This window comes from Saimiri boliviensis, chromosome 2 (genome assembly GCF_048565385.1).
Source record: "Saimiri boliviensis isolate mSaiBol1 chromosome 2, mSaiBol1.pri, whole genome shotgun sequence".
In the NCBI taxonomy this organism is placed as follows: domain Eukaryota; kingdom Metazoa; phylum Chordata; class Mammalia; order Primates; family Cebidae; genus Saimiri; species Saimiri boliviensis.
In genome coordinates, this window is record NC_133450.1 from 232,937,064 (window position 1) to 232,953,257 (window position 16,194).

The 16,194-nt window shown below is 43.5% G+C and overlaps 1 pseudogene; it reads left to right on the plus strand.

Annotated features, from left to right (window-relative positions):
* Nucleotides 1-380: 380 nt before the first annotated feature.
* Nucleotides 381-1,386, plus strand: LOC101034465 (dehydrogenase/reductase SDR family member 7 pseudogene; annotated as a pseudogene).
* The last annotated feature ends 14,808 nt before the right edge of the window (nucleotides 1,387-16,194 follow it).

Consider the following 16,194-nt stretch of genomic DNA (forward strand, 5'->3'; position numbering starts at 1 on the left):
TGGTGCCATTCTTCTGCCTACATATTTGTGAGGCTCAGTTGAAAACACACCAGAAATTACCTAGCAGACAATGTAAGCAGTCACATGACATTGACTCTTTATGTGCTGTCTAAATTTGGTCTTAGCCTGTAGTTCCTCAACGTCAAAATTATTTTATTCCCTGCCTCAGGGGACTTCAAGTCTTTTGATTCTACCGACCATTCACGCCCCCTCATGCACTAGCTCAGTTCCCAACTTTCCCAGTTCAGAGGCCAAGGTCAGGTATATCCTGTCTCCCTTGCAAATTTCCTTCTATTCCTTGCCTTTATCCATGGTTGGTAAACTTGACAAAATCACATCCTGGTAAAATCTGAAGCTGAAAATGCCTAAAGAAAAGCCCCATGTTAGGCGGAGCTGGGCGCGCGCGGCTGCTCCTGCTCGCTGTGCGGCTGCCGCGCTCCCTGCGCGCTGATGGCGACCTGCGGCTGCTATGGGCCGAGGGGCAGGGGCGACGCCCAGAACGGTGGCTGACTGATACGGCGGTGTGGGTGACTCGAGTGGAATTGGTGAGGAGCTGGCTTACCAGTTGTCCCAACTAGGAGTTTTTCTTGTGCTGTCGGCCAGAAGAGTACATGAGCTGGAAAGGGTGAAGAGAAGATGCCTAGAGAATAGCAATTTAAAAGAAAAAGATATACTTGTTTTGCCCCTTGACCTGACCGACACGGGTTCCCATGAAGCGGCTACTAAAGCTGTTCTCCAGGAGTTTGGTAGAATCGACATTTTGGTCAACAATGGTGGAGTATCCCAGCGTTCTCTGTGCATGGATACCAGCTTGGATATCCTGCAGAAAGCTAATAGAGCTTAACTACTTAGGGACGGTGTCCTTGACAAAGTGTGTTCTGCTGACGTGATGGAGAGGAAGCAAGGAAAGATTGCCACTATGAATTGCCTCCGAGGTATCATGGCTGCACCTGTTTCCAGTGGATTGTGCCAGCGAGCATGCTCTTCGGGGTTTTTTTAAATGGCCCTCGAACGGAACTTGCCACATACCCAGGTATAATAGCGTCTAACATTTGCCCGGGACCTGTGCAATCAAATATTGCGGCGAATTCCCTAGCTGGAGAAGTCACAGAGACCATAGGCAATGGTGATCAATCCTACAAGATGGCAACCAGTCGTTGTATGTGGCTGATGTTAATCAGCATGGCTAATGATGTGAAAGAAGTTTGGATCTCAGAACATCCTTTCTTGGTAGTAGCATATTTGTGGCAATACATGCCAACTTAGGCCTGGTGGATAACCAACAAGATGGGGAAGAAAAGGTTTGAGAACTTTAAGAGTGGTGTGGATGCAGACTCTTCTTATTTTAATATCCTTAAGAGAAAACATGACTGAAAAGAACACCTGTACTTTAAGTCACTGGAGGGAGAAATGGAAAACATGAAAACAGCAATCTTCTTACACTTCTGAATAATCCGAGACTGATTTGTGATTTTACTTTTTAATAGATATGACTTTGCTTTCAACATGTAAGGAAATGAAAAATAAATAATTAAAAAAAGAAAAGCTCCATGTTATTAATTGGTTTCACTAAAAATTCACATCCAGGAATTTCAAAGTGAAATTTTCTAATGGTTCCAGGCAAGCCTATGATACCTTCTCAGTCCATTCATTCTCCTGCTCTCAGTTAAGACTATTTTCTATATTTCTTCCTTAAACCTTTATGAACTCCTCCTCTATCCTCACTCCCCACCAGTGACCTTGTTCAATATTTCACAAATAATATTAGAGCAATGTGAAGAGGATTTCCACAGACCGTCACCACCTCTATCATCAATCTCTTTGCATCTGCACCCTCATATTGTGCTTTCTTGCCTGTTGTCATAGATAAAATAGCTATATTCCTTATTAAAGTCAATGTCTGTACTCAAGTACAGATGCCATCTGCTTAGGCCTATCCATTCCAAGAAGTTATTTTTCTCCTACATTGATTTTTCTTGTATCCCTTTGATTACACCCCTCAGCATACAAACATGCTATTTGCATTATATTAAGAAAAAAATTTTTCTTGATTCTTTCTCTTCCAGATATCATCCTGTGGTAGTCAGAAAAAAACCCTAACACCCCACATCCCCAAATAGCCACATCCTAATTCCTAGGACCTATAAATATATTAGATTACATGGCAAAGGGAAATTAAACTTGCAGATAAAATTAAGATTGCTAATCAGTTGGCTTTAAAAATAGATTTCCCGGCCAGGCGCGGTGGCTCAAGCCTGTAATCCCAGCACTTTGGGAGGCCGAAGCGGGTCGATCACAAGATCAAGAGATCAAGACCATCCTGGTCAACATGGTGAAACCCCGTCTCTACTAAAAATACAAAAAAGTAGCTGGGCATGGTGGCGCGTGCCTGTAATCCCAGCTACTCAGGAGGCTGAGGCGGGAGAATTGCCCGAACCCAGGAGGCGGAGGTTGCGGTGAGCTGAGATCGCGCCATTGCACTCCAGCCTGGGTAACAAGAGTGAAACTCTGTCTCAAAAAAAAAAAAAAAAAAAAAAAAGATTTCCCTGGATAGTATGGTTGGTTACAATGCAGTTACATGTGTCCTTAAAAAAAGAAGGAGCAAGAAGAAAACAAAAGACAGTAGTAGCACGAGAAGAACCCAACCTAGCAATGCTGGCTTTGAAGTGAGAAGAGAAGAGTCGCGAGCCAATGGAGGCAAGTAGTTCCCCAAAGCAGGAAAAGACAAGAAATGGTTTCTCTCCTAGAGCCTCCAGAAGGAACGCAGTCTTGCTGACACTTCCAGTCCAGTGAGACTCACTTTGGACTTCCAACCTCCAAAATGCTACTATATTAAACTGTGCCATTTTAAGTCAATGTATTTGTGACAAGCTGTAATAACGGCAATTAGAAACGAATGTAGATCCCATTTCTTTGATCCCATTTTCAAAGACCATTCCTTTTTATGGCCTCTCCAAATTTTTTCAGTCACATGTTTACATTTACGACATTGATCTTACTTGAACAGTCGAAGCATTTGGCATAGGTGATCACTCACTCCCACCGAATTTACTCCCTTGTCTTCTAGAACACCAGGATACCTCAGTTCTCCTTCCTCAGGCATTACTTCCTTTGGCTTACTGTTTCTTTCTTCACCAACCTCTCAGCATTGGAGAGCTTCAGGACTTCGTCATTGGAATTTTCCACCTACATTTGCTTTCTTAGTGATCTAATCAATTCTCTTAGGGTTTTTAATACCATCAATATGGCCACAACTGCTATATTTACATCTCCAGCTTAGACCTCTTCCAAATTTCAGCATTATCTATCCAGACATTAATCTATCAATATCAAAGTAAAATTCCTGCATGTATATCACAGCCTGTCTTACAGTCACCCCCATCTTAGAAGACAGTGTCCTTCTTTCAGCTGCTCACGTGGTCCTCTTAGTTCTCATTGTCACACCATACGCTGAACTTACCAGGAGACCTCATTGCCTCTAACTTTAAGATACATGCCGAATTAGACATTTCACCTTCATCACAAAGCCTTCTTCATTCTCCACAGCTTCCTTTCCTCCCACCGTTCCTCTCTTCCCTACCCACCAACAATCCGCTGTTTCTAAAATTTAAGTCATTTAAGTCTTTGGTCCAATGCATCCGGGAGCCTGGCCCTATCAAATTTACACCCCTACTTGCTCAGGCTGCCTGGGCCACACTGGCCTCTCTGGTTTTCCATGATCATGCCCAGCACTCTCCCTTTAGAGCTTTTGCACAAGCGGTTTTCTTTCTCAGGAACACTCTTCTCCCGGACTATGAGACTGGCTACCCCCTCCCTGCCCCAGCTTTGTGCTCAGCTCTCACTCACTCAATGAGCCCAAGTCTCACCTGTTCTGTATTTTATACTCTAACTTGCCCTCCAGCCTCTCCCCAGCCTCTGGAACTCTCAAATTCTCTTTTGTGTGCCACTTTTTTCTTCACAGCAATTATCAACTCCTAAAATACCATGTGATTTACATTCATAGTTTATTATTGTCTCCCTATCCCCCTAATGTATTTTCAAAGGGAGCAGACATCTTTACCTGTTTTATAAACTGCCAAATTCCCAGTATCTAGATCATAACCTGCTAGATAGTAGGACCTCAAATATATTTGGATACATTTTTACATATTTGCCTACTTGCTATTGTCATTAGTACTCTTGATAATTGAATGTTCTAAATGAGACTAATACTGAAGTAAACATGTAGTATAGTAATACTTGGACATATCCATATTTGTTTTAATGGTCAATAGTGTCCTTTTAATTGCTGGCAGAAATTTTCAATTTCCATAGAGCAGGAAAAAAAGACTATAGATTATTAAATCAATAGCTAATTATCTTAAATGTTAAAAGAGGATATAAGTTAAAATTAAAAACTTATGTTTTCTATAAGAGGTTTCTCCAGTTGTTTTATTATAAGAGTTACCAAATAGTTTAAGGAAAATAAACAAAATTACATCTTACAGCTCTGTAGACACAGCAGAAATCAGTAGGGATGGCTTGAGCTGATAAATTAATACACTGGAGTGTGAATTCTGACAGTTAATTGTCTTTCATTAATGTAGGCATTGTTTGCTTTTCAAGATAAAAATGGATACCTAGTCATTCTTAGACCATGTTTTATAATGTGATAAACTTAAGTTGAAACTTGTGTGACAAACTTTGTTATAGTATCTACATTAAATTATAAACATCCCCCACAAGGAGACTTGAAAATATATAAAGGCCCCAGTAAATAAAAATTGATGGCCTCAATGTGGAAGGAAAACAAAATGAATGGAACAGAGTAAAGTTTAATAAGTATAACACAGGTCGTAATTAACTTTTAGTAAAGGTCATTTAGGAGTTGTATAAAGGCTAAGGAATTTAAGTAACCTCTCCCTGGTGAAGCTTATCCTGCATTCCAGGCTAGGCTGTAACTTTGATATTCAGGGAAACTAGTGGCAAAGCAGAGCTGGTACCACCCTCTCCTGCACAGACAGAGCACCAGAGCAGATCTTTAGGTCTGTAGCCCACACATGCTTCTGCGTTTCCCGTTTTGATCCCCTTGGGCGTCCTCCCCACCCTTCCAACCCCCGACCTCAGCTTCAAGGCTGTAGAGTTAACATGACCAGGAAGCCCAAGACGGTAAAACTTAATTGTCTTTGTCTCAAACCCACGTCCTGCCTCGGTTTCCTGCCTCAAACCGCATATAAACTAAACTGCCTTCTTTGTTGGACTCTGCAGCCATCTTAGGTGTGAGCCTGCTGCCGGCCTGGGCGCCCAAATTAAAGTTCTTTGGTCTCCATTGGTCTGTTTGTCTTCTTTGGCTGGAGTTTTGTTACATCAGCACTCCTCCAATCTAATATTTAGTTCAAAATAAACTCTTATTAAGCCGGGCGCGGTGGCTCACGCCTGTAATAGCACTTTGGGAGGCCGAGGCGGGTGGATCACGAGGTCAAGAGATCGAGACCATCCTGGTCAACATGGTGAAACCCAGTCTCTACTAAAAATACAAAAATTAGCTGGGCATGGTGGTGTGTGCCTGTAGTCCCAGCTACTTGGGAGGCTGAGGCAGGAGAATTGCTTGAACCCAGGAGACGGAGGTTGCGTTGAGCCGAGACCGCACCATTGCCCTCCAGCCTGGGTAACAAGAGTGAAACTGTCTCAAAAATAATAAGTTTAAAAATCTATATAAAAAAATAATTTATTAAATCTGAGTTAAGGGTGAGGAATTCAAAATATTTTCCACATGTGATTTTAACGTTAAATTACTTTTCAAAAAAATTATCATTTCACACAAGATTCTAGTGAATTGAAGAAGTCACTGTAAAACCTTGTAACTGAGCCCCCAGATTTCAGTCCTGTTTACCCACCGCTATACACTGAATTTACTACTCAGAGAATGATGCTATTTCACGCATTCCTCAACAGGTTATTGACTTTCTCGAGAGAAATACACAAGATTGTTTTATTCAAATTTCTGTTGAGTATATCCCGACTCTCTCCCTGCCTCACCTGAATGCATATAAGGCTTGCTCATGCCAGCACGCTCAGTGCATTCGTTTGTCAAATGCTTTTGCTCTGAGCACCAATCCCTCTACTGAGGGGAACACACTACTTGAAACAGGAAAATTGATGTCCTCCCAAACTAAAGTTACCAGACACGCTGCTAAGCTTGAACAAACTTACCTTCAGCGGTCAGTCCTGCTCCTCACTCGTGAACAGCACCTCCCTTCTGAAGCTGGGGAAAACACCTTTATTAACAAAGCCTCACAGACTCCTATATGTGAAACCTGGAGATAATAGTCAATTGTCAATTAGCTACACGTGGAGCTACCTCAACTAGTTATGTAACACATTGACAATTAACTGATGCACATCAGGTGCATTTTATAACTTTACAAGGCATGTTGTGATAAAAAAAATTTTCATCTGAAGAAAAACTGAAGGCTAATGAAGAAAAAAAAGGAAAAGAGAAGGCAACAGCGTTGTTTTTGATGGTTCCCTATCCTGTCGAGAAGTAATAGAGGGAGGAACCTCAAAAGCTTCAGTTCTGGCCGGGCGCGGTGGCTCAAGCCTGTAATCCCAGCACTTTGGGAGGCCGAGGCGGGTGGATCGCGAAGTCAAGAGATAGAGACCATCCTGGTCAATATGATGAAACCCCGTCTCTACTAAAAATACAAAAAAGTAGCTGGGCATGGTGGCGCGTGCCTGTAATCCGAGCTACTCAGGAGGCTGAGGCAGGAGAATTGCCTGAACCCAGGAGGCGGAGGTTGCGGTGAGCCGAGATCGCGCCATTGCACTCCAGCCTGGGTAACAAGAGCGAAACTCCGTCTCAAAAAAAAAAAAAAAAAAAAAAGCTTCGGTTCTTCCCCTGCCCCATGGTTGAAACATAAACTGGTAGAACACTCAACTTCATTTCAATCTGATGTTCCAGAGGATTTTAAAGAAAGCGATCATACACATTCTTATTTAAAGACTGTTTAAAGGCATAAAGTCAAGTCTCTGAATTAACTTCAAAGAAACTGGAATCTGATGCAGCGGAGAGGCGCTTAGCTTTAGCAGCCAGGTGGCCCTTTGAAGCCCTTTAATTGTAGGTGTCTGTATCCACCTGGTGCTGCATCCACCTCTTTCCTATTTGGGGTAGAGAAAAGGTGGCAAAGATGAAAGTTTTTTACCTGCATTAGATATAAGAGCTAAGAGGACTGCTAAGGTATTCATGAGGTAACAGACTATTGTTTGCCGTTGGCAAAACTTAAATTTAAAGACTCCATGAGAGAAAAAAGTGACTAGATATGTATATCATCAAACATTTCACTATTTTACCTCAATTACTCTGATCCCAGCCTATCTCTTCTTTTATTTTTTTAGATATGATCTCAAATTCCTATCAACTATTTAAATAATTGCTTTGCTGGTTTTATCTTATCAGCAAACAAATATACCTTTGCAATCCCTGTTATACTTAGACTAAAAGATTTATCTCTTTCCTTTTTAATTGATTTTTATGAATTTTCAAGTCCTGTAACTAAAATTATAGAGGCTTATGCAAACAACATGGGAAAAGAGTTGTTTTGTAGTTTGAAGACCACATGCAATCCATTGATTAAGCGACTTTATGTGATCAAGTTATTTACATCAAAATGTTACCTTCAGTGCAGCTGGGATTGAAGTATTTTCTTAAATAGAAAAACGTTGCATGTTTATTTGTCCATTAATTACAAATATAAACAGAAACACAACTGCAGACTATCACCTATGAATTAAAATGCTTACGTCTTTCAAAAGAAGGATTTATTTGATGTCCCCCCTTTGAAATAGAAGAAATATGCAAGAAAGAATGGAGGAGGAAAATGCCTAGGAAGTCAAACACGCATTTGCAAAGCTAATTGAACAAATTCACCACCATTTGACATTTTGTGAAAAGAAAAGCAATCCTGCAGCTGGATAAAAGAACAATGCAAACAAAGACAGAAAAATACAGTCTAAACTGATCTGCTGAACCCCAAAGCACTAAGATATCCTTGTTTAGATTGTGAAATTTAACTGTGAGCAACAGAAAAAGTTTTTGTCTTAACACTTCCCAGGATCAGAGAGAACTGCAGGTGACGTGCCTCTTTTCTTTCCCTTTGTGAGAAACTAACCTATTTGAACAACAAGAATAGTCTTAAGGCTGGGCGCGGTGACTCACGCCTGCAATCCCAGCACTTTGGAAGGCCAAGGTGGGTGCATCACCTGAGGTCAGGGGTTCAAGACCAGCCTGCCCAATATGGCAAAACCCTGTCTATACTAAAAATACAAAAAGTTAGCTGGGTGTGGTGGTGGGCACCTGTCATCCTAGCTACTTGAGAGGCTGAGGCAGGAGAATCCCTTGAACCTGAGACGTGGAGGTTGCAGTGAGTCAAGATCGCACCACCACACTCCAGCCTGGGAGACAAGAGTAAAACTCTGTCTCGGGGGGGAAAAAAAAAAAAAGGTAAAAGAAAAGAAAAAAAGAAGAATTTGTTGTACTGGACGGAGCATAGAAAGTCAACACCAAGACAAAAGTATGTCAAATTGCAGGGTCATTTATTATGCCGGCGACCACGGAGGACTCATGTCTCTCCAACCCGTGGTCCCGAGTTCAGGGGGAGAGAGATTTTTAAGCTGAAAAACCACATCCTGGTTTTAGGGTGAGGGGGATGCAGGGCAAGCAACTTTTCAGCACTTATCGATAAGCAGAAGCAAGCACTTTTCATAGAAGCCAAGGTCAGCAGTTATTGCAAAGAGAATGAGGAAGCCGTTACAACTTATTCTAAGAACAGCTTTGTCTTTTACAAAATGGCATTTCTCAGGTTCTAACTGTTAGGCTAGCCATGTTACGTTCCCCTCTGTTTTTCTAACACACATTACATCTTTAATAGGTTTTCTCTTCTTGGCTTAAGGGCCCATAGCTGGATTTTAGAACTATTAACTTGACTATTTTTTTTCTGGATAAATTTGAGGAGTATATTTAAAAGGCATGGTCCAAATATTAAACCTAGGACCATTAGGGCCAACGGTCTTGCTAATTTAGTAAGTAGGGATGTTGTGCCAAAGACATTTCCTGGCAGTCAGTGATTAACACACAAGATGGCATGAAAGGAGACAACACTGTACTGAAAACTACTAAAACCCAAGTGTAATTTGCTATAGTTAGCATCAAGTAGCAATTATGAAGCCTGTGGTCCCTAAAATGACCTCAGTCAAAATGATTTGGTATGGCCCAGGCAATACTTTACACAATAAAATGCAGACACTATTTGCACTAAAAAGCTCTTTTCAGTGGAAGTTATAAGGCAGAACTAGCAAGTAGCAAAAGGGACAGATACGCTGCTTTTTCAAAACCAACATATTCTGTACATTCACTAAATTTGACAAACATGGTAAATATTAAGGATGTCTGAAACCCAGGTCCTGTCCTTAAGGACACAATTTAGCTGATAGACAAGATACACATATATAGACATTTGTTAATACATATTGAGTAACAGTGTAATCTAATATATGATTTATTTATTTAAGAACCACTTATTAAGCAGCTACTCTGTGCCAGTTACTTTACTGACTTTAGAGGAATAAAAACACCTTTAAGTGACTTGGAATTTACTGAGCAAACAAATATACCAAGTATGAGATAGGACAGGGGTCTTCAACCCCTGAGCCACTGACTGGTTATGGGGAAAATTGTCTTCCATAAAACCGGTCCCTGGTGCCAAAGAGGTTGAGGATTACTGAAATAGCAGGTATAATAGAGATACAGAAGTTTTTACAATTTTTTTTTAAAACCAATTCTATGGATTAACCAGTATTTTTATCTCTTTGGAGAACACTGAAGTCCAGGGCACATTAAATACTCACAGCTAATAGACTATTTTTTATAGTTTAACATACATTTTAGTCTCCATGGTAGAGTTATATAAATTTAGCAAGAGTTAACTAGGTTTTTTTTAAAAAAACCTCTTTATGCCAGTTGTACTTGTACTTGTCACTTGAATTAAATAATTTAATCAAATATTGCATAAATATAAAAAGGAAGAATGTCTTGGTAAGACAAGACAATAAAGGAGACCCACTAAAAATATTGCTGTCAAATTGGATTTGGTTGAAACAACTGTAAAAGACTGGGGTGGGGATAATAAAAAAAAATCTAGGATTTTGCATTTACTTTGTTTTACTGGGAAAACCAAACCTAGAAAGTAATTTTTTTTTTTTTTTTTGAGACGGAGTTTCGCTCTTGTTACCCAGGCTGGAGTGCAATGGCGCGATCTCGGCTCACCGCAACCTCCGCCTCCTGGGTTCAGGCAATTCTCCTGCCTCAGCCTCCTGAGTAGCTGGGATTACAGGCACGCGCCACCATGCCCAGCTAATTTTTTTGTATTTTTAGTAGAGACGGGGTTTCACCATGTTGACCAGGATGGTCTCGATCTCTTGACCTCGTGATCCACCCGCCTCAGCCTCCCAAAGTGCTGGGATTACAGGCTTGAGCCACCGCGCCCGGCAATTTTTTTTTTTTTTTTAAACACATGCTGGGGGATTAGGATGGTGATCGTGAAGAGTGCAAAAGTCTTAGTTTCAGGGGGTCTGTTGAAAATGAGACCACCTTTCATTTCGCGTCTAGGGGGCAGTCTGGACATGTGAGTGGTGAATCCAGGCAGTCAGTCCGTTCACCTTGATTGCCATGGGGGTGACCAGGATCACGGTGTAGGGTCCCTTTCAGCTAGGAGTTAGGCCGGAGGCGGTGAATTTCTTTGCCAGGACTTCATTCCTGGGCTGGAAGGGGTGTGCCGGCTGGTCAGTGAGGTCCACTGGGGTAAGTTGAATTTCCCTGATGAGCAGGTGCACCTGGGACTGGACAGACTGGAGTGGCTGTGAGGACGTAGGGAGTGTGTGGTCACGGACTTGAGCAGCTATGGTGTCTGCAAGTTTGGGGAGTAAGGGAGGGGGACTTTCAAACATAATTTTAAAAGGAATAAAGTTTTTTTGCAGGGAGTACATCGGGTACGGAGGAGAACAAAAGGAAGCAGGTTGACCCAACTTTCACCGGTTTTAGAATGAATTTTGTTAAAGTTTTTATGGTCTGGTTCATCCTTTTAACCTGCCCTGACCTCTGGGGCCGACAGGCACAGTGTAGTTTCCAGGATATGCCTAGGGCCTTGGCCAGGCCCTGTGAAACTTGTGCTGTAAATGCAGGGCCATTATCTGATCCCAGTGTCAGGGGCAGGCCACACCGAGGAACCAGGTCCTGCAACAATCTCTTTGCTACTACTAGCGCGGTTTCTGACCTTGTAGGAAAAGCCTTGACCCATTCGGAGAAAGTGTCTACAAATACAAGGAGGTTTTATAGCCGCACGCCGGGGGCTTTATCTCAGTAAAATCTACCTCCCAGTGTTCCCCTGGGCTAGTACCCCTAAGTCTTATCCCTGCCTGACTAGACATACTGCCTCCTCTATTTACCCTGGCACATACCTCACGACGAGTAGCAATTTTCCTAACAATCTCATGTAAATGTGGGATGTAGTATCTGGCCCTCAGCAGCTTAGTTAGTTTTGTTTGTCTTAAGTGAGTGGCCTGGTGTGTGTGTCCTTAACTAGAGTTTGTTTTAGAGCCTCAGGGAGCACAATTTTTATGTCTGGTAGAGTCCATCATTCTGTGGAATCTTGCCATCCCCCCTGTTTTTTAGAGGGTTGGGGCCAGCAGAGTTACAAAAAGAGTCAGAGGTTTTACTGGCCCCAAGGCTGGCTGTCTGGCTTGTAGGTCAGCTGTCCTATTTCCCCTTGCCTCTGGTGAATTTCTCTTCCGGTGTTCTTTGCAGTGTATTAATGTCACGGCCTTGGGCTTCCATACAGTCTCTAGTGGGGCTAGGATTTTCTCTTTGTTTCTGATGACTTTTCTCTCTGAGGTAAGCAGCCCTCTTTTTTTATATATGGCTCCATGTACATGGGCCGTAGTAAAGGCATATTGGCTATCAGTGTAGATGTTGACAGTCTTTCCCTCCACCCAGTCCAAGGCCTTTATCAGAGCTATGAGTTTTGCCTTTTAGGCTGAGGTTTTGTGTGGAAGAGCCTGGGCCCAGATAACCCGCTCTAGGGTGACCACAGTTGCCCCGGCGTACCTGACTCTGTCGACCATGAAGCTCCTGCCATCTGTATACGGTAACCTCCTCTGGGTTCCGCTGGGGGACGTCAGTGAGACCCGGTCGCGCAGCGTGGACAACGTCTATCGTCTGTTGGCAGTCAGGTGTGGGCTCTTCCGGCTCGCTGTCAGGCAGCAATGTGGCAGTGTTTAAAACTGTGGTTTTTGAAAATTTTATGCAGGGCTCATCCAAAAGTAAGGCCTGGTATTGGACTATACGGGCATTAGACATCCATTTTCCCGGAGCTCCACGGAGTAGTGACTTCACTGCGTGGGAAGTCACTGAGTTTAACTCCTGTCCCAAAGTCAGTTTGTCTGCCTCCTTGACTAATAGGGCTGTGGCCGCTACCGCCTTTAGGCAAGCCGGCCCTCCGGAGGCTACAGGATCAAGTCTTTTAGAGAGGTAGACGACTGGCTGGGACCAGGGTCCCAGAGTTTTGGTGAGCATCCCCTTAGTGACTTTCTGTTTTTTATGCACAAACAACTGGAAAGGTTTAGAGATGTCTGGCAAGGCCAAGGCTGGGGCCACAGTCAGGGCAGTCTTGAGCTTGTCAAAAGCCTGTTGCTCTACCTCTGTCCATGTCAAGGGCTGATTTCCTCCAGTGCAGGCATAAAGGGGCTTGGCAAATCCCAAAATACATAGCCTGCAGTACCCTACTGCCCCAAGGAATTTTTGAACTTGGTGTTTCATGGCGGGGGTGGGTATTTGCAGCACTGCTTGGACTCGGGGGGTGGGGGGTGCCAGTGCCCAGTTGCCTTTTTCTATAATATAGTCCAGGTAAGTAACTTTTGGCTGGCAGAATTGGGCCTTTGTTTCCATAGGCCCCTCTGCTGGATTCCTGTTCCCGTGAGATAACACAGGTTTCCTGGAATGTTGTTATCATGGCCTTAGTAACTCTCTTATCTTGCTTGGCCTCTAGGGTGTCTTTATTGTTAAAAACTTTTTGGGCAATCTTATTAAAGATTGAGTTAAATTTATTTCCTGGAACCCCTCTAATTTTTGCAATTTTTTTTGATGTCTGGGGCAGACTGGGAAATGAAAGCCAGATTTATGGCCTGCTGATTTTTTGGGGCCTCAGGGTCAACAGGGGTGTCCTGTAAGTGCTCAAGGAAAGCAGCTAGCAACTCCTGTGGACCCTGAGTTACAGTCCCCACCTCAGGGAGGTTAGTGGGCTTATGGGCCACTCCCTTAACCCTTTTTTTTTTTAAAGATACCAGTGAAAAGTGTTCAGAGCCTGGTAACCCTAAGGGGTTGGGGTCCCACTGGGGTCGAGTAGAGGGAAAAAAACCTTTTTAATTTGGTTTTCCTATTTTTTTTTAAATTTATTTTTTATTTTTTACTATTTCTTTTCCTGGACCTATGTTGGCTTTCAGGGCTTTCTATCTAATTCTTTCTCTTTTCTCTGTGGTGAGCAGAATTAGTAATAATTGTAGGCAGTCGTTTTAAGTGGGGCGATGACTCTGGAGTACGGATTTTAAGAGCCCTGACAAAACCTGGGGCTTTTCAGAGAACGGGGGATGTTGAGCCCCATTGTAAAACCCTGTCACCACCACTACCTTATGTTCTCTAGCCTACCAGCACGACACCCTCCCGGGGAACTTTCCATTTCAGCAGGTTTCTAACCCTCCCCCCTTGCCATTTCAGCAGTTCCTCAGTACAAACCTCTCTCGGGGACTCTCAGCAGCTCCCCAGCCCCTTCCCTCCTGCACAGCCGCTCACACTGATGCACCTGCCAGCTTGCAGGCCATAGGAATCCCCTTTGCCATGCCGCGGGTGCTGCCAATTTTGGGTTTAGCCCAGCAGCTTTTTTTTTTTTTTCCTTGCTTTTAATAAGGCTCGTGCCAGCACTTGGCATTTTGGCCCTCTCTTTGATTTTTATTACCTTCCAGTTATATAAGTCACTTGAAAAGAAGGGGATGTGAACAAAGGATGGGTGACCCCAATTGTCTTCTATTGGGGGTGCCTCTTGGAGAGGAAGGCCCGCCGGTGGGTGTGGGGCTCTGCTGCAGGTGTGCGGGGGGGACAAGGTTTGGTTACTAGTACTGCTGAGGGGGGTGCTGAGGCCCCAGTTCAGAGGGCCTTGAGTAGGGTGGAGGTAATTCCTGATCCTCCGATGGGGTGGGGAGAATGGCTGGCCCAGAAGGGGCTTCCTTTGGGCTGGCTAACATGACCTGAAGTCTAGCCTGTTTTATGCAACGTTTCAGCCACAGTTGGGTGGTGTGGGGCGGGGGGGGGGGGGTTGTTGGACTAAATCCAACCATTGGTTAATGTATGGAAAATGGTCAGGGTGTCCAGGAGTTTCTGCGACCATTTTTCACATAGCCTGAGTAATTATTATTTTTTGAGTTGTAGGTCCCAGTGTCAGGCTACCCAATTTTGAAAGACGGTCATTTTAGATTAGATAAAGAGCAGAGTTCTCCATGTTAATTTTATTTCATATTGCCCTGAAAACCCAATTTTGAAGTTGGCCGTCATGCATTGGAGGGGAGTACAAGGCCGGGAGCTAGACAACTCCATTTGGGTTTGGTTTTGTTTTTTCAATTTTTGAATTTTTCCCCAAAAGACTGGCTTCCCTGAGGATTTGAACTAACAACTTTGCAGTTGCAGGCCCCACACCTTAACGACTGTGTTAACAAGCCACTTGTGTTACAAAGGATTAGAAAGCTTTTTTTTAAAGCCAGATTCTGAATCTAAATCTGCACCCTGAGGCAGTGTGGCCTGCCTCAAAGCCGGGTGGGGCTGCCGGCTGGCAGAGGAAGGAAAAAAATGCTTTTTGTGTCAGTTTAAAAACTGAGCTCGCAGCCGCTGGGCGGGCTGTGAGTTTTCTGCCCCTGCAGCTTTTGGTCACCTTGACACAGGGACCCTAAAAAAGTATTAAATTCCTCTCTTTGTATTTCTTTTTCTTTTTGTTTTTCTCTCTTTGCCTCTTCTTTTTTCTACTTTTTTTTCCTTTTCTGTCTACTTTTTTTTCCTCTCTCTCTCCCTCTCTCTCTCTCTCTTTCTCTCTGTCTCTGTCTTCTCTCTCCTCTTTTACTTTCTTGTCCTCTCTCCTCTCTTCTGTCCACTTTCTTTCTTGCTCTCTGTTTTCTGTCTCTCCTCTCTCTTCTCTAGTCTCTGTCTCTTTTTTTTCTCTCTCTCTCTGTGTTGCACCACCGGGCACTGCCCATAACAACACTGGACACTTTTCTGACAGAATAGGCAGTTACCAATTTTTCATCCCAGTCTGAAAAAGAGTACTCGTAGACCCTGATCTAGGACTTTGTCTCCTACGATCCCAAAGAAACTACTTCCAAGGTGTTAAGGGCACAACTGCGTCCCCAACATGAAATCAGACCCAGCACTGGCAAAAAGTACTCCTTTCCCAGTGGAGGTGGCTGGGAGAATTTACAAGCCACAATAATTATAACAAGGAAGAAAATAAAGACAACTAAAGTTAAGACTATCTGCCACATGGTGAAGGAAGAAAGAGTGAGGCCTCAGTGATAGAAGAAAAAAATGAGAAAGAAGAAGAAAGTAATCTCTGCAGGGGTGTAATCAATAAAAGTTTCCTGCATCCAGTGGTTCGTCAACCACTGTAAAATATCCCCTACCTCAAGGGAAGATGGCCTGAACCAGTGTATGTCTGCTAGCAGGAGTCTAATAAAACTGACAAATCTACAGACGAGACAGGACCACATACAAGAGTGACAGACAAAGGGTGGGTGCCCCCCAGATGGGAGACCACTCAGTTGCCTCTCCGGCCAATTTCCCGAAGGAAATTTCAGGGTGCGCCTTGGCTAAGGTGTGCTCGTATAAACCCCGGGCCTGGTCACCTCAGGATGGAAGTCCAAGTAGGACATCGTTATGCCCTATGACGCTCCCGTGGAACCGTGGGTGGAGGCCCACACAAGCCCCGTAGCCTTTCAGCCGTGGGACTACATATATACACACTCACTCTCTCACTCACACAGAGGTTACGGAAAACAATCGAATGCTGACACCCCCTGCCAGCTACCAGAAGGCTGGCACCCACTACGACAGCCACCAGAAGCCTCAAG